We start from the raw sequence: 25746 nt of genomic DNA, 5'->3' as shown, positions 1-25746 counted from the left end.
CGGGTTCTATTAAGCTATGGAATTGTTTTAATGCCCCTAGCTGCACAATGTGACACAAGGCACAGTTTATTAGCTTGACAGACTCATTGCCTTTTCGCATTAATTTATCATAATTGAAGAGTTAATTTATACACTTTATTTGATCAATTGACTACTTTTGTTGTCTTGTAGAGAAGGATGTAATCACAATAAAGTGATTTGAAAATGATATGCTCAGAAAATATTTGTTGATTCTTTCGACCAAGGTCTCTTTTACAGATGAACCCTGTATACACATTAATACACACCAATATACACTAAACATATCAATATACACATCAACATTCACATCAATGCACGAAAAGCAAAACACAATCTTTCAAAATACGTCATTAGACATCCAATATTGGCTTTTAACCTTCTAAACATTGCCTTCTGATCCAACCCTGAGGCTTTTTTCCACATACTAAAGCATCATGCTTACCACAATATGCACATTATGTTGATGATATACAGTGTGCTCCGAAATGATTGACACCATGATAAAGATGAGCAAAATTAATGTATAAAATAAATAATTAAAATAATGAGCTATATTGTATGCTCAAAAAGATTGGGAAATTATATTCAATTGCTCAGAGAAAGTATTATTTTTTAATCTAAACAAGGTAGGGGTCCTGGGGCCATTGTTAAGGTCAAAGGCGTCATGAACTTTACCCAGTACCAGGATATTTTATCCAAAAACCTGGTTGCCTCTGCCAGGAGGCTGAAACTTGGCCGCAAGTGGGTCTTCCAGCAAGACAATAACCTCAAGCACACAACAAAATACACAAATAAATGGTTATGGAAACAAAATCAACACTTTGCAATGGCCATCTCAGTCTCCTGACTTGAAACCAATGGAAAAACTGTGGTTTGAATTGAAGAGGGCAGTCCATAAATGCAGACGAAGGATGTCAAGTGTCTGGAAGGATTCCGTATGCAGGACTGGTCTAAGATCCCTCCTAATGTGTTCTCCAACTCATTTTTTATTTTATTTTAAAAGGCTCAGTGTCATTATCCTCTCAAGGTGAGGTATTGAAAGGTATTGAAAACAGGGGTGTCAATAATTTTGACCTCTACCTTTTTGAGAAAAAATATATTACTTGTTAAACAAAATGTATTTCTCTGAGCAATTGTATTATTATAAAGGAATATAATTTCCCTATTTTTGGAGAATACAATATGGTTCAGTATTTGACTTATTTATTTTATACTCATTTTTGCTCATCTTTAACAAGGGTGTCAATAATTTCGGACCCCAGTGTACATATGTTTCCAATATACATTATGTAGAAGTTACAGTAAAAGCTCATGGTCCGCCAGTTTCCTTCATCCCTCATCCCCTCTAATGCTTTGTTTTGGCTTTAAAATCTCAAACCTCTGCCACAGAATTATGAGGTAATAGATTGTAATAAATGCTTAATTACAACATAATACCTTGGCTTTAGCTTATTTCTCTAATTATGATTTCATTATTGTTCCAGAACAACAAACGAGGTGGGGGGACACTCTTTCTGAACACTACAGAACAATAGTTGAGTCACACCTACAGGGACTGAGGACCTGGGTCAACTCAATCTCATTTCATATTGCCTTGACAGCTCACCACTCAGATCTCCCAATGGGAAACGAAGAAACAGGAAATAAGATCCAAGCCAGAGAAGGAATCTCTGAATCTTCCCCAAGCTGGAAAACATTATGTGTTTCAAACAACCTGATTACTTCATAAATTGATTATGGCAGCCTATTCTAGTTCTTTAACCATCAATAATAGATTTTTACCCAACAACCGTTTTCCTCACAGGCTTATTGGAGGTCAACTGTAGCCGATAACCTGGCACTATAACTTGATTATATCAAAATATACTGTATGCAGCAATATTAATATGGTTAGGGAGAGCATTAATAGGGTACAACATGCAAGCCTCAAATAAACAGATTTAATTGTAGTTTTCTCTGTGAATGTCATTTGGAGGGAGAATGCGTATTGCTTACTGAACCAGTAAACTGTATACTAGAGAGTGAATATTTATTTAGTGGTATTCAGTAATGAGACATCAGGTCATTTACCATATCCTGCCCAGACATCCAGACAGAAGCGTTAAACGCCCACACCAGCTACAATCTTTTTCAGCTGGAAAACGATGCCTAGAGCTTACCCTTCATGTTGCACAACGATTTAAGTAAATAAGTCATCATTTGAGTCTAAGTATGATATCTTTTGGTCCTCTGTAGCTCAGCTGGTAGAGCACGGCGCTTGTAACGCCAAGGTAGTGGGTTCGATCCCCGGGACCACCCATACAGAAAAAATAAAATAATTATGCACGCATGACTGTAAGTCGCTTTGGATAAAAGCGTCTGCTAAATGGCATATTATTATTATTATTTATTATTATTATTATTATTATTATTGAAGTGGGAAATCCGAAGTGGGAACTTTGTGGAAATCTGTGTCAATAAAGTGTAAATTCTTTCTGACTTACGTTTCAGTTATTGGGCTGTTTTGAGTTAATTTGGAAACACCTACCTACAAACATGTTAGAGCACATGTGTGGACTCCTTAATTCCTGTTTACAACCTGTTGCTACTGTGGCTGAGGTCTGCAATGCACTTCGATTGTTGGGACGCTGGTGAAACGGGAGTAAGAAAATAGCTATTTTATTCTGATGAGTGGATGAAGTGGATAGGTGAAATGTCAACACAGCTGCGACACCTCATTGTTTCTGGAGATACATTGTGCACGGCTGCGCTACAGCAAGAGTGCAGTTTGGCGCCACCGGCTAGCTAGATGCACTCTTGCTCTAGCGCCGCCGTGCTAGCAAGTAGCAGTTGCTCTCTAACTATACAAGTTTGGCTGGTTAGCTAAACAGAAGTAAAACCATGGCCAGACAGACACCTTCCTCTCCACTGAGAATGTTTGAGTGTGTCGTTGTATGCCATTGTCAAGTTCATATAATTTAGGCTGTACATTGATCCATGACAGACAGACAATTTGACAATGTGACTATTCACTAACTCCACCTTTGTGTCTGTGTTTCAGGACAATTTATCCTCACCAAAGTTTTTCCAGAAAAATGCAGTGTACACATTCATTTGACTAGCTTATTGTGAAGGTAGGCCTATGTCACTGTAAATAACATCATAACTCGCACACACCCAGAAAACTGAGAAAGAGAGGATTCTCTCTCTCCCAAAAAATGCAAATCAGGTCACCATCCATGATTGTCCAACCCTGCTAAAATCCCTACACAACCTAGGTGAAGTAAAGTAGAGTCAGGACTATTACAAGGCTGGACAATCATGGGTGGCTTGACCCAGGTGTTGATGTGCACAGTGTATACACAGTAAATTTGAAAGTGTTAAATCAACACTTTAAGTGTTAGATTTAACACTGTCAGCAAGTACATATGGTCCCACTCTACACGGTGTAAAAAGTACACTGATCAAGGTGTTACATTTCTAGTGTTAATTTAACAGATGAGTGCAAAAAGTTAACACTGCACTACAATGGCCGGTGATGATCAAATTTAACACTAAGAGGTAATCAACACTGAGTGTTATAGCGACACTCACTAGTGTTGATCTAGGGTGACTCCTATTAGAGTAAAAATGTGTTTACTCTATTCAGTGTTAATTTATTTACTCTTCCCCCATGTAAATGGAAATTATCTTTTGTAAAAGCACTTGGAATGTCACAATAAACTCAAGCAAAGCTGTTTCAACATTCAAATATGTTTATTATGACCAAACCGTAAGTCTCAGCCCTGGCTTAAACTGTTATCAAGTGACAGTACAATGTAGTCAAAGGAATCCCTTGCTCCATATTACATGAGCAAATAAATAGGTTTGTTGGAAAATTATGGCATTTACATGAAAAACAAATATGTTTCGCACAACCTAACCATAAGTCTCAGCCCTGGCTTAAACTGTTATCAAGTGACAGTATGGGACAATGTAGTCAAAAAAAAATCCCTTGCTCCATTTGACATGAGTAAATCAAACGGTTTGTGGTACTGTCACGCCCTGACTCAGGGGACTCTTATATGTTGAGTCAGGGTATGTGTATTCTTTGTTTGTATATATTCCATGTTGTATATCTAGCATGTGTGGATCTATGTTGGCCGGTGTGGTTCCCAATCAGAGGCAGCTGTCGCTCGTTGTCTCTCATTGGGGACCATACTTAAGCAGCCTATTGGCACAGTCTAGTTGTGGGATCTTGTTCCGTGTAAGGTATGGTGTGTGTGCGCTACCTTGGACTTCACGTTTAGTTTAGTTTGTTGTTTTGTCGTTGTATTTATTTGGTTTAATAAACATGTACGTATATCACGCTGCGCCTTGGTCTGTCCCGTCATTAAACGAACGTGACAGAAGATCCCACCAAACGAGGACCAAGCAGCGTGTCCAGGCGGAGCAGATGGCCATGTCACAGGTGGCCAATTTGTGGTCATGGGAGGAGATATTCGCGGGGAAAGGACCATGGGCTAAGTTAGATGCCCATGCAGGAGAGGAGCAACGGCAACACGGAGGAGGCCGGTCGAGGAGGAAGCCCGAGAAGCAGCCCCAATACATTTTTTGGGGGGGGCACACGGGGTGGTTGGCGGAGCCTAGGGTTAAAGCAGAGCCAACTCCTCGTACTCACGCGAAGAGGCGTATGACTGGGCAAGCTCCGTGTTATGCGGAGCTATGTACTGTGTTGCCAGTGCGCCGGCACAGTCCTGTACGTCCTGTGCTTGCACCACGCACGTGCCGTGCAAAGATGGGCATCCAGCCAGGATGGGGTGTGCCGGCTCAACGCTCCTGGTCTCCAGTACGCCTCCTCGGTCCCGCATATCCTGCGGCAGTTCTACGAACTGTATCGCCAGTGCGCGTGCACAGCCCAGTGCGTCCTGTGCCAGCACCCCGCACGTGTAGTGCGAAAGTGGGCAGCCAGCCAGGACGGGTTGTGCCAGCTCTCCGCTCTAGACCTCCAGTCCGCCTCCACAGCCCGGCCCGGCCTGTTCCTGCTCCTAGCACCAAGCCAGTGGTGCGCGTCGCCAGCCCGACCCGGCCTGTTCCTGCTCCTCGCACCAAGCCAGTGGTGCGCGTCGCCAGCCCGGCCCGGCCTGTTCCTGCTCCTCACACCAAGCCAGTGGTGCGCGTCGCCAGCCCGGCCCGGCCTGTTCCTGCTACTCGCACCAAGCCAGCGATGCGCGTCGCCAGCCCGGCCCGGCTTGTTCCTGCTCCTCGCACCAAGCCAGCGGTGCGCGTAGCCAGTCCGGCCCGGCCCGTTCCTGTCCCTCGCACCAAGCCAGTGGTACGTGTTCCTAGTCCGGTCCGGCCCGTGCCTGCTCCTCGCACCAGACCAGTGGTGCGTTTGTCCAGTCCGGCACGGCCCGTACACGTTCCACTGGCACCGGTCAGCTGCTCCACTCCGGAGCCAGAGCAGTCCGCTCCACCGGTGCCTGATCCAGTGCCGGTCAGCTGTTCCACTCCGGAGCCAGAGCAGTCCGCTCCACCGGTGCCTGATCCAGCTCCGGTCAGCTGCTCCACTCCGGAGCCAGAGCAGTCCGCTCCACCGGGCTTATATGTTGAGTCAGGGTGTGTGTATTCTTTGTTTGTATATATTCCATGTTGTATATCTAGCATGTGTGGATCTATGTTGGCCGGTGTGGTTCCCAATCAGAGGCAGCTGTCGCTCGTTGTCTCTGATTGGGGTCCATACTTAATCAGCCTATTGGCACAGTCTAGTTGTGGGATCTTGTTCCGTGTAAGGTATGTTGTGTGTGCTACCTTGGACTTCACGTTTCGTTTAGTTTGTTGTGTTTATTTGGTTTAATAAACATGTACGTATATCACGCTGCGCCTTGTTCTGTCCTGTCATTAAACGAACGTGACAGGTACATAATGTCATTTACATGAAATTCCTTGCATGGTGGATCTCGCTTCAAAACAACTTTAAATCCATGCAAATGATCATCAAAACATAAGGTTTCAAGAGCTGACCCAACCAAAAAAAACATTTTCCTCTTTCAGAACAATAGCCTTACTTTTGTTAGATACTGGCATTTCAATGACTACTTCACCACATATGAACAAATCAAGACGATATTCTGTACCATGGTGCTTTACCCATTTAACAGACAAAACATTTGTGTGCACTGAGACATTCAACTTGGCAGCAATCTCATGGCCTTCTTTCAGGTCATTGAGCCTTGACATCTTTCCTGGACCTATAGCTAGTCTATCCTGGCTGAATGTTTCCCAATTATATGCCATGTCATTTTGGTGTTTCTTGGCTAAGGTCATAGTGAAATTCTTAAAACTCTTCAGTTGTTTTTTCAAGAAATTATGTTTTGCCTCGTAGCGCATACACCATGAGTGAAGAATGGGCCCAATATTCCTTATACAACGAGGATAATGTATCATGAAGTGGTGTTTTGGTAACAGATTTATATCAGGAAACAAATACTTGAAAAGCCTATGATGTTCAGCAATTAAGTACTTCAGATAGATAGTCATGCCCTCTGTTAGTATAGTAGAAAACACAATATTTACAATTTGTATTAGTAACAGAAGCAGCTGCCAGTATTTATCATCTTTCTGTACCAGATCACCAAATATCAATGGCAAATTACGGAGAACACACCAAAGACTGAATAGCATTTAGACCCAAATCATTGCTCCCATCATCCAATTTGACTGCATGTGGACGATTCCTCCTCTCTGTGTAGCCATAGTTTAAATGAATGAACTCTACCGTACACATCTTTAGTAGTCACAAAGTTGGCTTGTATATACTGTAACACAAGTTTTACCTCAAATTCTGCAACTCCTTCTAAAATGTAATGCATTATATCAACAGAAAAATGGTCTGTAGTATTGAAGTACTACAGAGAGTTCAATAAGCAAGCATGCTTCACACCGTACACATCAGGTAGTGTTGGGTTTGACTGAATAGTTTGACAATGGTTACAGTCACTTTTTCAGTGAGGCAAAAACGGCAACAATAATGAGCACTAGATGATTCCACAAAACCTAAACAGGCAATGTATACCAAGATTATCTCCAGTTACTTGGACAATACTGCCATGTATACGACCACTGAAGAAGGGAACTTCAATACCCTCAGTCTCAAGCACTTTCAAATCGCTTACTATTGGCTCAAGAATGGAATCAAATCCATAAGTTTTAAGGTCCTGGGTATGGAAGAGTGCACATAAGTGAATATTTACCAAAATTGAATTAAACTTTGGGGGAACATTTCTCAAAGTAAAGTGTATGTACCTCCCAACTTGTGAATCCCCTTTTTTGATCCCAATGGATTAGTAGTCTCAAAATCATCATAAAATAGTTGAATTTGCAATGCATTTTTCTCTTTAGAAAAGAGAGGATGTCTCTTCATATATAGTCCATCTTCCAAATCAAAGTAAACTCCATCTTTAATATTGTGCCCTGAGTTAAACATGCCACTTGTGTTTGGGTTCTTCAAAATTGACTGCAATGTCTCGAGAATTGGAACATTAGAAAATGTATCAGTTATGACTATTTGATCAGAAGTTCGATTAGTTTTGTTTCTTCTATTGTCAAATCTAACACCAAGGACTTACTCAACTGGTTGAACTGTTCCCCATTTTTGTATAAAGTAAGCACTTCGTTTTGATACCGAATTCAACAATGTGAAAGGATTTTCAATATCCTGAAAATAATGTTGGATTTTTCTGACAGTTTCTGTGTATTTTGAAGATACCAGTCAAATGTTTGGACACACCTACTCATTCAAGATTTTGTCTTTATTTTTACTATTTTCTACATTCTCTCAACCAGCTTCACCTGGAATGCTTTTCCAACAGTTTTGAAGGAGTTCCCACATATGCTTTTCCTTCACTCTGCCGTCCAACTCATCCCAAACCATCTCAATTGGGTTGAGGTCGGGGGATTGTGGAGGCCAGGTTATCTGATGCAGCACTCCATCACACTCCTTCTTGGTAAAAAAGCCCTTACACAGCCTGGAGGTGTGTTGGGTCATTGTCCTGTTGAAAAACAGGGGTGTTGGCCGGTGTGGTTCCCAATCAGAGGCAGCTGTCGCTCGTTGTCTCTCATTGGGGACCATACTTAAGCAGCCTATTGGCACAGTCTAGTTGTGGGATCTTGTTCCGTGTAAGGTATGGTGTGTGTGCGCTACCTTGGACTTCACGTTTAGTTTAGTTTGTTGTTTTGTCGTTGTATTTATTTGGTTTAATAAACATGTACGTATATCACGCATGCGCCTTGGTCTGTCCCGTCATTAAACGAACGTGACAGAAGATCCCACCAAACGAGGACCAAGCAGCGTGTCCAGGCGGAGCAGATGGCCATGTCACAGGTGGCCAATTTGTGGTCATGGGAGGAGATATTCGCGGGGGAAAGGACCATGGGCTAAGTTAGATGCCCATGCAGGAGAGGAGCAACAGCAACACGGAGGAGGCCGGTCGAGGAGGAAGCCCGAGAAGCAGCCCCAATACATTTTTTGGGGGGGGCACACGGGGTGGTTGGCGGAGCCTAGGGTTAAAGCAGAGCCAACTCCTCGTACTCACGCGAAGAGGCGTATGACTGGGCAAGCTCCGTGTTATGCGGAGCTATGTACTGTGTTGCCAGTGCGCCGGCACAGTCCTGTACGTCCTGTGCTTGCACCACGCACGTGCCATGCAAAGATGGGCATCCAGCCAGGATGGGGTGTGCCGGCTCAACGCTCCTGGTCTCCAGTACGCCTCCTCGGTCCCGCATATCCTGCGGCAGTTCTACGAACTGTATCGCCAGTGCGCGTGCACAGCCCAGTGCGTCCTGTGCCAGCACCCCGCACGTGTAGTGCGAAAGTGGGCAGCCAGCCAGGACGGGTTGTGCCAGCTCTCCGCTCTAGACCTCCAGTCCGCCTCCACAGCCCGGCCCGGCCTGTTCCTGCTCCTAGCACCAAGCCAGTGGTGCGCGTCGCCAGCCCGACCCGGCCTGTTCCTGCTCCTCGCACCAGCCAGTGGTGCGCGCCGCCAGCCCGGCCCGGCCTGTTCCTGCTCCTCACACCAAGCCAGTGGTGCGCGTCGCCAGCCCGGCCCGGCCTGTTCCTGCTACTCGCACCAAGCCAGCGGTGCGCGCTGCCGCCAGCCCGGCCCGGCTTGTTCCTGCTCCTCGCACCAAGCCAGCGGTTGCGCGTAGCCAGTCCGGCCCGGCCCATTCCTGTCCCTCGCACCAAGCCAGTGGTACGTGTTCCTAGTCCGGTCCGGCCCGTGCCTGCTCCTCGCACCAGACCAGTGGTGCGTTTGTCCAGTCCGGCACGGCCCGTACACGTTCCACTGGCACCGGTCAGCTGCTCCACTCCGGAGCCAGAGCAGTCCGCTCCACCGGTGCCTGATCCAGTGCCGGTCAGCTGTTCCACTCCGGAGCCAGAGCAGTCCGCTCCACCGGTGCCTGATCCAGCTCCGGTCAGCTGCTCCACCCGAGCCAGAGCAGTCCGCGCCACCGGGCTTATATGTTGAGTCAGGGTGTGTGTATTCTTTGTTTGTATATATTCCATGTTGTATATCTAGCATGTGTGGATCTATGTTGGCGGTGTGGTTCCCAATCAGAGGCAGCTGTCGCTCGTTGTCTCTGATTGGGGTCCATACTTAATCAGCCTATTGGCACAGTCTAGTTGTGGGATCTTGTTCCGTGTAAGGTATGTTGTGTGTGCTACCTTGGACTTACGTTTCGTTTAGTTTGTTGTGTTTATTTGGTTTAATAAACATGTACGTATATCACGCTGCGCCTTGTTCTGTCCTGTCATTAAACGAACGTGACAGGTACATAATGTCATTTACATGAAATTCCTTGCATGGTGGATCTCGCTTCAAAACAACTTTAAATCCATGCAAATGATCATCAAAACATAAGGTTTCAAGAGCTGACCCAACCAAAAAAAACATTTTCCTCTTTCAGAACAATAGCCTTACTTTTGTTAGATACTGGCATTTCAATGACTACTTCACCACATATGAACAAATCAAGACGATATTCTGTACCATGGTGCTTTACCCATTTAACAGACAAAACATTTGTGTGCACTGAGACATTCAACTTGGCAGCAATCTCATGGCCTTCTTTCAGGTCATTGAGCCTTGACATCTTTCCTGGACCTATAGCTAGTCTATCCTGGCTGAATGTTTCCCAATTATATGCCATGTCATTTTGGTGTTTCTTGGCTAAGGTCATAGTGAAATTCTTAAAACTCTTCAGTTGTTTTTTCAAGAAATTATGTTTTGCCTCGTAGCGCATACACCATGAGTGAAGAATGGGCCCAATATTCCTTATACAACGAGGATAATGTATCATGAAGTGGTGTTTTGGTAACAGATTTATATCAGGAAACAAATACTTGAAAAGCCTATGATGTTCAGCAATTAAGTACTTCAGCTAGATAGTCATGCCCTCTGTTAGTATAGTAGAAAACACAATATTTACAATTTGTATTAGTAACAGAAGCAGCTGCCAGTATTTATCATCTTTCTGTACCAGATCACCAAATATCAATGGCAAATTACGGAGAACACACCAAAGACTGAATAGCATTTAGACCCAAATCATTGCTCCCATCATCCAATTTGACTGCAGGTGGACGATTCCTCCTCTCTGTGTAGCCATAGTTTAAATGAATGAACTCTACCGTACACATCTTTAATAGTCACAAAGTTGGCTTGTATATACTGTAACACAAGTTTTACCTCAAATTCTGCAACTCCTTCTAAAATGTAATGCATTATATCAACAGAAAAATGGTCTGTAGTATTGAAGTACTACAGAGAGTTCAATAAGCAAGCATGCTTCACACCGTACACATCAGGTAGTGTTGGGTTTGACTGAATAGTTTGACAATGGTTACAGTCACTTTTTCAGTGAGGCAAAAACGGCAACAATAATGAGCACTAGATGATTCCACAAAACCAAACAGGCAATGTATACCAAGATTATCTCCAGTTACTTGGACAATACTGCCATGTATACGACCACTGAAGAAGGGAACTTCAATACCCTCAGTCTCAAGCACTTTCAAATCGCTTACTATTGGCTCAAGAATGGAATCAAATCCATAAGTTTTAAGGTCCTGGGTATGGAAGAGTGCACATAAGTGAATATTTACCAAAATTGAATTAAACTTTGGGGAACATTTCTCAAAGTAAAGTGTATGTACCTCCCAACTTGTGAATCCCCTTTTTTGATCCCAATGGATTAGTAGTCTCAAAATCATCATAAAATAGTTGAATTTGCAATGCATTTTTCTCTTTAGAAAAGAGAGGATGTCTCTTCATATATAGTCCATCTTCCAAATCAAAGTAAACTCCATCTTTAATATTGTGCCCTGAGTTAAACATGCCACTTGTGTTTGGGTTCTTCAAAATTGACTGCAATGTCTCGAGAATTGGAACATTAGAAAATGTATCAGTTATGACTATTTGATCAGAAGTTCGATTAGTTTTGTTTCTTCTATTGTCAAATCTAACACCAAGGACTTACTCAACTGGTTGAACTGTTCCCCATTTTTGTATAAAGTAAGCACTTCGTTTTGATACCGAATTCAACAATGTGAAAGGATTTTCAATATCCTGAAAATAATGTTGGATTTTTCTGACAGTTTCTGTGTATTTTGAAGATACCAGTCAAATGTTTGGACACACCTACTCATTCAAGATTTTGTCTTTATTTTTACTATTTTCTACATTCTCTCAACCAGCTTCACCTGGAATGCTTTTCCAACAGTTTTGAAGGAGTTCCCACATATGCTTTTCCTTCACTCTGCCGTCCAACTCATCCCAAACCATCTCAATTGGGTTGAGGTCGGGGGATTGTGGAGGCCAGGTTATCTGATGCAGCACTCCATCACACTCCTTCTTGGTAAAAAAGCCCTTACACAGCCTGGAGGTGTGTTGGGTCATTGTCCTGTTGAAAAACAAATGATAGTCCCACTAAGCCCAAACCAGATGAGATGGCGTATCGCTGCAGAATGCTGTGGTAGTCATGCTGGTTAAGTGTGAATTCTAAATAAATCACAGACAGTGTCACCAGCAAAGCACCCCCACACCATAACACCTCCTCCTCCATGCTTTACGGTGGGAACTACACATGCGGAGATCATCCGTTCACCTACACTATGTCTCACAAAGACACAGCGGTTGGAACCAAAAATCTCCAATTTGGATTCCAGACCTAAGGACAAATTTCCACCGGTCTAATGTCCATTGCTCGTGTTTCTTGGCCAAAGCAGGTCTCTTCTTCTTATTGGTGTCCTTTAGTAGTGTTTTTTTTGCAGCAATTCGACCATGAAGGCCTGATTCACACAGTCCCCTCTGAACAGTTGATGTTGAAATGTGTCTGTGACTTGAACTCTTTGAAGCATTTATTTGGGCTGGTAACTCTAATGAACTTATCCTCTGTAGCAGAGGTAACTCTGGGTCTTCCATTCCTGTGGTGGTCCTCATGAGAGCCAGTTTCATCATAGCGCTTGATGGTTATTGACTGACCTTCATGTCTTAAAGTAATGATGGACTGATGTTTCTCTTTGCTTATTTGAGCTGTTCTTGCCATAATATGGACTTGGTCTTTTACCAAATAGGGCTATCTTCTGTATACCCCCCTACCTTGCCACAACACAACTGATTGGTTCAAACGCATTAAGAAGGAAATAAATTCCACAAATTAACTTTTAAGGAGGCACACCTGTTAATTGAAATGCATTCCAGGTGACTACCTCATGAAGCTGGTTGAGAGAATGCCAAGAGTGTGCAAAGCTGTCATCAAGGCAAAGGATACAAGAGAAATCTTCTACCAATAGTAGTGGATGGTCAGCAGTAGCATAACCAAATATGTGTCTGAGATACTGATACAGAAGTCATTTTTCACATTCAGCAGATATGGGATGTCCTTATATGAACTGTAACTCAGTAAAATCTTTGAAGTTATTGCGTTTATATTTTTGTTCAGTGTATGTAGTTTGTAAGAGTTGGCCTGTTAGCGGTTTAGAAGCATGCAAAAATTAGCTATCTCAGCTAACTTATACAACTGGCTAGCCAACAAGAAAGCAAGTCAAAGCAGATCCTCCACACAACGTAAAAATGTATGCACGCATGACTGTAAGTCGCTTTGGATAAAAGTGTCTGCTAAATGGCATATTATTTATAACAACCATCTAGCCATTAACTCCCTTCTATTTTAAATCCTGTGGTATGCTGCTAAAAGTTTTATGTCAAGGAAACCTAGTTAGCTGTTGTTGACTGATATACTGTATGTAGCAGCAGTAGCTAGCTAGCTTCACAACTATCTAGCTAGCTAGTTAGGTAGCTAACAACAAAAATATCAGGAATTATAGTGACAAAGCAAAGGACACCAACGACTCACGCTTGTGAAATAATCAGTCTGCATTTATTGCTGTTATGGTAAGGTGCCCTAGTAGTTCCATCGTGCTTATCCATATCCTGAATCCATACTATTTGACTTGGGACTCTGCCCTCCTCAGTGCCCGCACGTGGGAGCTAATTTGAACTTCCAAGTGTATGCGCGTCTTTATGGCTGAGCTATCAAATACGGCCAAACCCATAGCAATCCTATTAAATTATTTGAATTCCTAATTCTATGCCCAAACCACTCTGTTGTTTCCTAACAGGCCAAGAAGGGGCACAGAGAAATACTGCTTTGTAACATAATTAATTATAATTTTCTGTTTAATTAATATTGTAATTAATTTGAGGTAATATTTAATAATACATCTGCAACACTGGACAGATACTGACAGAACACGTAGGAAAAAGGGTGCACGCTTCTCGAGCAACCGAGGGTGGTGCGCACAGGCACGCATGTCCCCATCACTATGCTAGGAATATATAGCAGTAGTGTTGCTTGAAATGTTTCATATGATAGCTCATTAGTATGGTGTAATTGGATACAATTATGGCATGTGGAGTTGTGCCCAATAAAAGTGCGTTAAAGGCCTTTCTGTAGTTTAGGGAGGGAAGCTGTGAAAACTAGGCAGATGGTAAATGAGACAAAATAGCATTAGCTACGATTTAACCAATGAAACTAAAACACAGATTTGTGTGTCTCATCTCGATATAGGCATGCCATGCAATCAGTTTAGATGCTGCCTGGACAGCGAAGCAGACATCTGGGCCTTGAATTGTCAAACCAAACCAGGGGTGGTAGGTAGCCTCGAGGTTAGAGTGTTGGGACAGTAACCAAAAGATTGCTGTGTTGAATCCCGGAGCTGACAAAGTGAAAAAGCTGTTGCTCTGCCCTTGAGCAAGGTACTTAACCCCAATTGCTCCAGGGGTGCTGCACAATGGTGGCCATGACCCCACTCCCTGCAGGTATCTCAGGGGGAATTGGGATATGCAAGAAACAGATTTACATCCTTGTACAAGTGTGTAACAGGATACATTTAGCAAGCTGTGAAGTTTGTCTAGCACTGCTTTTGTAGATGGCTGCTCTTTTGAAGAAAGTTTAAGTTGTAATAATTGCACGTAGGTCACATGGTTGTTTTACCTAGTTGAATGCACCGATTATAAGTCGCTCTAACTGTAGGCTACATCATTTGCTAAATGACAAAAATATAGGCTAAATGTAAGTCTAAATGGTTCATAGTTCATGTCTCATTCCCACAATGTGAAAAGGTACAGTGGGGAGAACAAGTATTTGATACACTGCCGATTTTGCAGGTTTTCCTACTTACAAAGCATGTAGAGGTCTGTCATTTTTATCATAGGTACACTTCAACTGTGAGAGACAGAATCTCATAAATAAAAATCCAGAAAATCACATTGTATGATTTTTAAGTAATTAATTTGCATTTTATTGCATGACATAAGTATTTGATACATCAGAAAAGCAGAACTTCGTATTTGGTACAGAAACCTTTGTTTGCAATTACAGAGATCATACGTTTCCTGTAGGTCTTGACCAGGTTTGCACACACTGCAGCAGGGATTTTGGCCCACTCCTCCATACAGACCTTCTCCAGATCCTTCAGGTTTCGGGGCTGTCGCTGGGCAATACAGACTTTCAGCTCCCTCCAAAGATTTTATTTTGGGTTCAGGTCTGGAGACTGGCTAGGCCACTCCAGGACCTTGAGATGCTTCTTACGGAGCCACTCCTTAGTTGCCCTGGCTGTGTGTTTCGGGTCGTTGTCATGCTGGAAGACCCAGCCACGACCCATCTTCAATGCTCTTACTGAGGGAAGGAGGTTGTTGGCCAAGATCTCGCGATACATGGCCCCATCCATCCTCCCCTCAATACGGTACAGTCGTCCTGTCCCCTTTGCAGAAAAGCATCCCAAAAGAATGATGTTTCCACCTCCATGCTTCACGGTTGGGATGGGGTTCTTGGGGTTGTACTCATCCTTCTTCTTCCTCCAAACACGGCGAGTGGAGTTTAGACCAAAAAGCTATATTTTTGTCTCATCAGACCACATGACCTTCTCCCATTCCTCCTCTGGATCATCCAGATGGTCATTGGCAAACTTCAGACGGGCCTGGACATGCGCTGGCTTGAGCAGGGGGACCTTGCTTGCGCTGCAGGATTTTAATCGATGACGGCGTAGTGTGTTACTAATGGTTTTCTTTGAGACTGTGGTCCCAGCTCTCTTCAGGTCATTGACCAGGTCCTGCCGTGTAGTTCTGGGCTGATCCCTCACCTTCCTCATGATCATTGATGCCCCACGAGGTGAGATCTTGCATGGAGCCCCAGACCGAGGGTGATTGACCGTCATCTTGAACTTCTTCCATTTTTCTAATAATTGCGCCAACATTTGTTGCCTTCTCACCAAGCTGCTTGCCTATTGTCCTGTAGCCCACCCCAGCCTTGTGCAGGTCTACAATTTTACCTGATGTCCTTACACAGTTCTCTGGTCTTGGCCATTGTGGAGAGGTTGGAGTCTGTTTGATTGAGTGTGTGGACAGGTGTCTTTTATACAGGTAACGAGTTCAAACAGGTGCAGTTAATACAGGTAATGAGTGGAGAACAGGAGGGCTTCTTAAAGAAAAACTAACAGGTCTGTGAGAGCCGGAATTCTTACTGGTTGGTAGGTGATCAAATACTTATGTCATGCAATAAAATGCAAATGAATTACTTAAAAAATCATACAATGTGATTTTCTGGATTTTTGTTTTAGATTCCATCTCTCACAGTTGAAGTGTACCTATGATAAAAATTACAGACCTCTACATGCTTTGTAAGTAGGAAAACCTGCAAAATCGGCAGTGTATCAAATACTTGTTCTCCCCACTGTAAGTGTGTCTTACAGTCTTAATAAGGGCATGCAGCAGGCAGGCATAGGGCAAAATTGTGGTTTCATTCACAAAATAAGAATAGTGACGGTAGCAGTGGTTAGGATAGATAATAATGTTGGCAAAATAGGCAAAAACGATGAACCCCAAAAAAATTATCCAAAGAAATCACAATCAAAATGAACTCAATCCAGGATATTTCCTGATTTAGGAAACAGTATACTGTCGGACAAATCTACAGGCTAGGAGCCTACCCACAAAGATACTCTCACCATCACAGCTTAAAGACCGTCCTTGTACAAGTGTGTAACAGGACAAATACCCCCCACAACTATTATTATTATTATTATTATTACTCTAATAAGGCCATAAGATAAAATCCAGCTAAACAATAGATACAACCTAGATAGGTAAACAGATTTAAGTAAGAGGTTGAAAATATAGCAATTGTTTTGTTTTACCCCATATGTAACTCTGTGTTGTTGTTTTTATCGCACTGCTTTGCTTTATCTTGGCCAGGTCGCAGTTGTAAATGAGAACTTGTTCTCAACTGGCTTACCTGGTTAAATAAAGGTTAAATAAAATAAAAATAAAAATAAATTGAGCCATGGGGCGAACAGAACATTTTGCAGTTTTAAAGCTAATTTCCTGCTATTCTAAATATGTTATTATGGGGTGGAGACAAAATGTAGCAGTTTTTGAAACAAATTTCAAGCAATTCTACACATTTTGCCATGACTTATGGCATGTTGTTATGATATCAGGGCCCCTGGGCACAGTAATTTGGCCGTGATTACTAACCTGTAGATAACTGGCTAGACTAACCAAAAAATACAGTTGAAGTCGGAAGTTTACATACACTTCAACCACTCCACAAATGTCTTGTTAACAACCTATAGTTTTGGCAAGTCCCAAGTAATTTTTCCAACAATTGTTTACAGACAGATTATTTCACATATAATGCACTGTATCACAATCAGAAGTTTACATACACTAAGTTGACTGTGCCTTTAAACAGCTTGGAAAATTCCAGAAAATGATGTCATGGCTTTAGAAGCTTCTGATAGGCTAATTGACATCATTTGAGTCAATTGGAAGTGTACCTGTGGATTTATTTCAAGGCCTACCTTCCAACTCAGTACCTCTTTGGTTGACATCATAGGAAAATCAAAAGAAATCAGCCAAGACCTCAGAAAAAATTGTAGACCTCCACAAGTCTGGTTCATCCTTGGGAGCAATTTCCAAACGCCTGAAGGTACCACGTTCATCTGTACAAACAAGAGTACGCACGTATAAACACCATGGGACCACGCAGCCGTCATACCGCTCAGGAAGGAGACGTGTTCTGTCTCCTAGAGATTAACGTACTTTGGTGCGAAAAGTGCAAATCAATCCCAGAAAAACAGCAAAGGACCTTGTGAAGATGCTGGAGGAAACAGGTACAAAAGTATCTATATCCACAGTAAAACGAGTCCAGAGTTATGTATATCGACATAACCTGAAAGGCCTCTCAGCAAGGAAGAAGCCACTGCTCCAAAACCGCCATAAAAAAGCCAGACTACGGTTTGCAACTGCACATGGGGACAAATATCGTACTTTTTGGAGAAATTACCTCTGGTCTGATGAAACAAAAATAGAACAGTTTGGCCATAATGACCGTTGTTATGTTTGGTGGAAAAAGGGGGATGCTTGCAAGCCGAAGAACACCATCCCAACCGTGAAGCACGGGCGTGTTAGAATCATGCTGTGGGGGTGCTTTGCTGCAGGAGGGACTGGTGCACTTCACAAAATAGATGGCGTCATGAGGAAGGAAAATTATGTGGATATATTGAAGCAACGTCTCAAGACATCAGTCGGGAAGTTAAAGCTTGGTCGCAAATGGGTCTTCCAAATGGACAATGACCCCAAGCATACTTCCAAAGTTGTGGCAAAATGGCTTAAGGACAACAAAGTCAAGGTATTGGAGTATCCATCACAAAGCCCTGACCTCAATCCTATAGAACATTTGTGGGCAGAACTGAAAAAGTTTGTGCGAGCAAGGAGGCCTACAAACCTGACTCAGTTACACCAGCTCTGTCAGGAGGAATGGGCCAAAATTCACCCAACTTATTGTGGGAAGCTTGTGGAAGGCTACCCGAAACGTTTGACCCAAGTTAAACAATTTAAAGGCAATGCAACTAAATACTAATTGAGTGTATGTAAACTTCTGACCCACTGGGAATGTGATGAAAGAAATAAAAGCTGAAAGAAATCATTCTCTCTACTATTATTCTGACATTTCACATTCTTAAAATAACGTGGTGATCCTAACTGACCTAATACAGGGAATTTTTACTAGGATTAAATGTCAGGAATTGTGAAAAACTGAATTTAAATGTATTTGGCTAAGGTGTAAACTTCCGGCTTCAACTGTATATAATTTGCTGACATGGGCTAATTCAGTGACTGACATTACAAGAGAAAAACTGCTGATGCAGTACCAAATTTCGAAAATTGCACCTTGTGTATTCTACTATTCTAACTCTCAACAGTAAAGTGAGACTCCCACTGAGTTTTGGTTGGGGACCCCCTAGCGGCCGCTTATGCCCTGGCAATCAAGGAACCACAGTGGCTTCAATCAGAGCCCTCAACTAGAAGGACCTGAGCACAGCGAGAATACCTGCTAAGTTTCTGGAGCTCTCAGGCGAGGGTTGTGCAGGTAGTCTTTGTTTTGAAGTTTAATATAGATTAAAGTTTGTTCAAGTTAATTTTTCCTTTATTTAACTAGGCAAGTCAGTTAAGAACAAATTCTTATTTACAATGACGGCCTACACCGGCCTAACCCGGACGACGCTGGGCCAATTGTGGGCCAATTGTGTGCCGCCCTACGGGACTCCCAATCACGGACGGTTGTGATACAGCCTGGAATCGAACCAGGGGGTCTGTAGTGACGCCTCAAGCACTGAGATGCAGTGCCTTAGACCACTGCGCCACTTTGGAGCCCAATGATGGCATTGTAAGATCGAATAGAGCTCTTGTAAAGTTTTCTTTGGATACATTCTACAGGAATTATAGTGAGGGGGTCATTTAATCATGCTTTCATTTATTCAACAGCTTTCATTCATATAGAATTGTACAGCTTGTTCCTCGTCTGTCACACAGAAAGTAAGTGGGTGTTGACACCATCTCGCTTATTTAACTTTTTAGCCAAAGGAGGGCACTGTGGTCCAGTTTTTGCCTGGTGACAGTTTGACAGTGTGGCACTAGCCTCATAGTAGCAGGTTCAAGTTCAGTGAACGTTTTTCTATTCAGTGCTGCTCCATGTTGTATGGTTTGAAATACTCACAAATACCAGACAATGCACAAGTGTTTTCTGGGAGTTTAAAATAGGGAAATGTTTTAATAAAGAAAAAAAATGTATTCTTCATATGTTAATCTATTTAGGAATCCTGAGGTCTAGTCCTATCACTCAATAGATAATACCTCCATATTTGACATAAGTGGACTTCAATGGTCAGAGAGGAACAGAGGGGAACAAAGAAACAATCAGATCTGAGTACAGAGTTCCTATAGAAAACATACACTGAGTGTACAAAAGATTAGACAGACCAAGTGAATCCAGGTGAAAGCTATGATCCCTTATTGATGTCACCTTTTATTGATGTCCACTTCAAGCAGTGTAGATGAAGGGGAGGAGACAGGTTAAAGAAGGATTGTTAAGCCTTGAGACAATTGAGACATGGATTGTGTATGTATGCCATTCAGAGGGTGAATGGGCAAGACTACAGATTGTAGTGCCTTTGAACAGGTATGATAGTAGGTGCCAGGCGCACCAGTTTGAGTGTGTGAAGAACTGCAACGCTGCTGGGTTTTTCATGCTCAACAGTTTCCCGTGTGTATCAAGAATGGTCCACAACCCAAAGAACATCCAGCCAACTTGACACAACTGTGGGAAGCATTGTAGTCAACATGGGCCAGTATCCCTGTGGAACACTTTCGACACCTTGTAGTCCATGCCCCAATGAATTGAGGCTGTTCTGACGGCAAAGGGGGTGCAACTCAATATTAGGGAGGTGTTCCAAATGTTTTGTACAGTCAGTGTATGCCTGATAGCAACTTACTCCCAAATGTCTGATCGTCTCATGGATGTGGACTGGAGACAATCTTCAGCTCAAAGACAATGCCTTTTAGGAAACTGTAAAGTGATCCGGTATTAGGTAACTGTCTCTATTTAGGCAACCGTTAGACCGTTGAGAGCGCCCATAATAGTTTTATGTTCTTTAAGTGACAGCATACAAGATTGCTTTTGACACTGCAGGTCTTCAGCAAATACATATTGTATATGATATACATTAATCCATGCTATGTTGTAACAATACATCGGAATAAATTGTGTTGATGTTGATGTTCCATCATAACAGTCCTATAGGAGAGACCGAGGGCAATTGGTACATTGCAATTGGAACACCTTGAATTACTCCAATCAGAAACAAGCAAATCCAAATAAAAGACCCCACTGACAAATAAATATGCAAGAAAGTTGAAAAACTCTGAAAGTAATATATGTTCAGCTTGTTGGGTTAACCTAAAATATCCCTCGGGATATGAAGTAATGTTTTGTGTTGTCCTCTTTATTTTGAATAATGTTCTTCTTTACTTTATTTGTTTCTCTTTCAGTAAAGGACAATACACAGAGGAGCTGAGCCTTAAACTGTGAGGCAGTTGTTTCTATGAGCACTGAAAGATCAATTTGGAGGAATAATCTTTCCAGAGGTAAATGCCAACCACATAAGAACATTCATAGTCATCAACATAAAGTTAATCCTGAACATGATGCGGTTGCACATGTGAAGGTTACAAAAAGTTCACAAAAGTTCACTGAAAGTGGATCAATCTTAACTATAACCATTCAATTGCCACAGTAGGATGGCACAGTATGACGCATTTGATTCCATTATAGATGCCGCCCACGAGTGTACTCCAAACTGTGCTCGTACCATCATTTCTTATAATCTATTATCTGATTGGAGACTTGGTTCAACAGCATTCAACAATGCATGTCTACAACATGCTACAGCAAGGCAAATTGTCCTAAAAAGTTTGTCAGTGCAATTGACCCTTGTGACTCTCAATATACAAACATGTAAAACTTGAGTTTCACATTAGTAGAATGAGTTGATTTACTTACATAGTTCTTCAAGAAATTGGAATTTCTGGGGAAGGAAAGCTCTAATAACCCAGTCTTGTCCTGGCCATTTAACTATTCCACAGAGGGTTCTACATGGAACCCAAAAGGGTTCAACCTGGAACAAAAAAGGGTTATCCTATGGGGACAGCTGAATAACCCTTTTGGAACCCTTTTGTAAGAGTGTACAGCTGTTATTCTACAGTGTACAGCTCATAAATTAATGAATCTTAGTTAGTACCCTTCTCTGTTATTCCCAACTGGATTAAAGGAATGTTACTGTGTTTCATTCTCTTATATTTTAATCCAACCAGTAAAGTCCAAACTAAGTGTAGGTGTCTATACTTATGACTTTAGTTTGCTAAACTACACTACCCCTGTTACAGCTGCACTGAAGGTCACTTCGCTTTGATTGGTGGTCAAATAACAATTGGCATTGTAAATGGTCGGGAGCCTTTCCAAGGTACATACCAGAGCGAACAACGGGCAGGCACCAAAATAGCAAACTGGATAGGACCAGCATGTTTTACGAGTTTCCCATAGGGTGGACATACTGTGATGGTGGCATTAGCCCTCTTCAATGACAATCACCTGATATAATGTTTGGGGGGTGGCAGTTAGAGCTATGCAGGGCTTGATCCATTTATAACCTGACTGACACACTGAGTTTCCATCTGTGTCTATTTGTAGGTTGACACTCATTGACTGGCTGGGGTTCTGTTCAAGTGCAAGTGCAAACCAGCAATGAGTTAGATAGGCATTACAACATCATAACAAACAAATCTGCAGTAAGCTACTGTCTGTTCGAAGAATAATCTCATTGTCAGTCATTTCATGGCTGGTAGAACATTTAACTTTGATAGGATAACTAATGCATATGATATTGATCAGGATGATTTCAGAATATTGGAGCTGATCAGTTCAGTAACAATAATAGAGTTAATTACATTTACATAATTTAGCAGACGCTGTTATCCAGCGCGACATACAATAGTGAGTGCATACATTTTCATACTGGTCCCCGTGGAAATCGAACCCACAACCCTGGCGTTGCAAGTGCAATGCTCTACCAACTGAGCTACACACCATCAGCGTATAATGTTTGACACAATCATGCAACATTTAATTATAAACGTTAAATGATATTTCATATTCACATTTTTGTGGGTTATCACAACTGGTGATAATGAAATCAGCAATGTTGGCCTTAAAGGGTCAATCAGCAGTTGCTACATCCATTTTTGGACTTATAATTTAATGATATGTACCCATTGATTCTTGAAGAATATAACTTATAAATGCCTCATGAGCTTAGTTCAACTGTCGTACCCCATCAGAACCCAAAATATAAACTTGTTTTACTCCAATGTTTGTAAACAAAGTAAATGTAAACAAACACTATATAACCTCAAAACATGGTTAAAACTATAATTTTTATATCATGGAGGGTCAGTCCTTGCATCCATAGCTCTGTCTATGAATTTGAGTGGTTACATTTCTCCAACCCCATCCCTCAGCTTTTTACCGAAATGGAGGCAGAGAAAACGCTTTGTTATTGTTTCTACTGCTGATTGCTGCTTTAAGCCTACCTTGCCTCTTTCACACAGGGCTCTGTAGTGTTATTAACTTTATTTGGCTTTTATTTGATAGGCAGGTAGAGTGAGCTCCCTTACAAAAATGAATTAGTTGCGGCAAACTTCCCGCAAGTTAGTGGCAAATTTGCTGCAAACTAAATAGTGTGCCACAAAGATGTTGCCAGAAGTTTGCAAATGTTTGCCACTAGCGGAGAATCTGTGGTAAACCTTTGGCAACAATAATATTTATTGCCACTAGTGGTAAACAGTTCGCCAGAGGTTTGTTTCTGGCAGACAATTCTCTCAAGATTCGATTTGAATTTGTGGCAAACCTGTGGCAACAAGTTCCAAGACCAGTATGAGTTGATTTGACGTTGGCAGAGAAAGCAAAACTTCACTTTTGCACATGGATACCCTTCCCCTACTCATGGTGTTGGAAGAGGCTGGGAGGAGGATGCATCAACACCCAGTGGTGGAAAAAGTACCCAATATACATACTTGAGTAAAAGTAAAGATACCTTAATAGAAAATGACTAAAAGTGAAAGTCCCCCAGTAAAATACTACAAGTAAAAGTCTAAAAGTATTTGCATTTAAAAATACTTAAGTATCAAAAGTAAATGTAATTGCAAAAATATACTCAGTATCAAAAGTAAAAGTAAAAGTGTAAAACATTTCAAATTCCTTATATAAAGCAATCTTGTTTTTTATTTTATTTACGGATAGCCAGGGGCATGCTCCAACACTCAGACATCATTTACAAATGAAGCATGTGTTTAGTGAGTTCGCCAGATCAGAAGCAGTAGGGATGACCAGGGATGTTATCTTGATAATTGTGTGAATTAGACAATTTTCCTGTTCTGCTAAGCATTCAAAATGTAACAAGTACTTTTGGGTGTCAGGGAAAATGTATGGAGTAAAAAGTACATACAGTGGGGAAAAAAAGTATTTAGTCAGCCACCAATTGTGCAAGTTCTCCCACTTAAAAAGACGAGAGAGGCCTGTAATTTTCATCATAGGGACACGTCAACTATGACAGACAAATTGAAAAAAAAAAATCCAGAAAATCACATTGTAGGATTTTTAATGAAGTTATTTGCAAATTATGGTGGAAAATAAGTATTTGGTCACCTACAAACAAGCAAGATTTCTGGCTCTCACAGACCTGTAACTTCATATTTAAGAGGCTCCTCTGTCCTCCACTCGTTACCTGTATTAATGGCACCTGTTTGAACTTGTTATCAGTATACAAGACACCTGTCCACAACCTCAAACAGTCACACTCCAAACTCCACTATGGCCTAGACCAAAGAGCTGTCAAAGGACACCAGAAACAAAATTGTAGACCTGCACCAGGCTGGGAAGACTGAATCTGCAATAGGTAAGCAGCTTAGTTTGAAGAAATCAACTGTGGGAGCAATTAATTATTAGGAAATGGAAGACATACAAGACCACTGATAATCTCCCTCGATCTGGGGCTCCACGCAAGTTCTCACCCCGTGGGGTTAAAATGATCACAAGAACGGTGAGCAAAAATCCCAGAACCACACGGGGGGACCTAGTGAATGACCTGCAGAGAGCTGGGACCAAAGTAACAAAGCCTACCATCAGTAACACACTACGCCGCCAGGGACTCAAATCCTGCAGTGCCAGACGTGTCCCCCTGCTTAAGCCAGTACATGTCCAGGCCCGTCTGAAGTTTGCTAGAGTGCATTTGGATGATCCAGAAGAGGATTGGGAGAATGTCATATGGTCAGATGAAACCAAAATATAACTTTATGGTAAAAACTCAACTCGTCGTGTTTGGAGGACAAAGAATGCTGAGTTGCATCCAAAGAACACCATACCTAGATGAAACGTGGCTGGGTCTTTCAGCATGACAATGATCCCAAACACACCGCCCGGGCAACGAAGGAGTGGCTTCGTAAGAAGCATTTCAAGGTCCTGGAGTGGCCTAGCCAGTCTCCAGATCTCAACCCCATAGAAAATCTTTGGAGGGAGTTGAAAGTCCGTGTTGCCCAGCGACAGCCCCAAAACATCACTGCTCTAGAGGAGATCTGCATGGAGGAATGGGCCAAAATACCAGCAACAGTGTGTGAAAACCTTGTGAAGACTTACAGAAAATGTTTGACCTGTGTCATTGCCAACAAAGGGTATATAACAAAGTATTGAGAAACGTTTGTTATTGACCAAATACTTATTTTCCACCATAATTTGCAAATAAATTCATAAAAAATCTTACAATGTGATTTTCTGGATTTTTTTTCTTCATTTTGTCTGTCATAGTTGACGTGTACCTATGATGAAAATTACAGGCCTCTCTCATATTTTAAAGTGGAAGAACATGCACAATTGGTGGCTGACTAAATACTTTTTTTCCCCACTGTAATTGTCTTTAGGAATGTAGTGAAGTAAAAGTAAAATTTGTCAAAAATATAAATAGTAAAGTACAGATACCCCAATTAACTACTTAAGTAGTACTTTAAAGTATTTTTACTTAAGTACTTTACACCACTGTCAACACCCTGGAATACGTTTGTGGTGCAATCACTCATAACAGTTTTTTTGAGTGATAAATGAATGTACTGTCTTCAAGATTGCCAAGTTAAGCAAATGCATGTTTTCTCAAATGCAGCCCACACATTCATTTATTTGTCATTGTTTTAAACTATACTAAACAAAAATATGAACGCAACATGTAAAGTCTTGGTCCAATGTTTCATGAGCTGAAATAAA

This window comes from Coregonus clupeaformis, chromosome 14 (genome assembly GCF_020615455.1).
Source record: "Coregonus clupeaformis isolate EN_2021a chromosome 14, ASM2061545v1, whole genome shotgun sequence".
Lineage (NCBI taxonomy): Eukaryota > Metazoa > Chordata > Actinopteri > Salmoniformes > Salmonidae > Coregonus > Coregonus clupeaformis.
Note: the sequence above shows the minus strand (reverse complement) of the source record.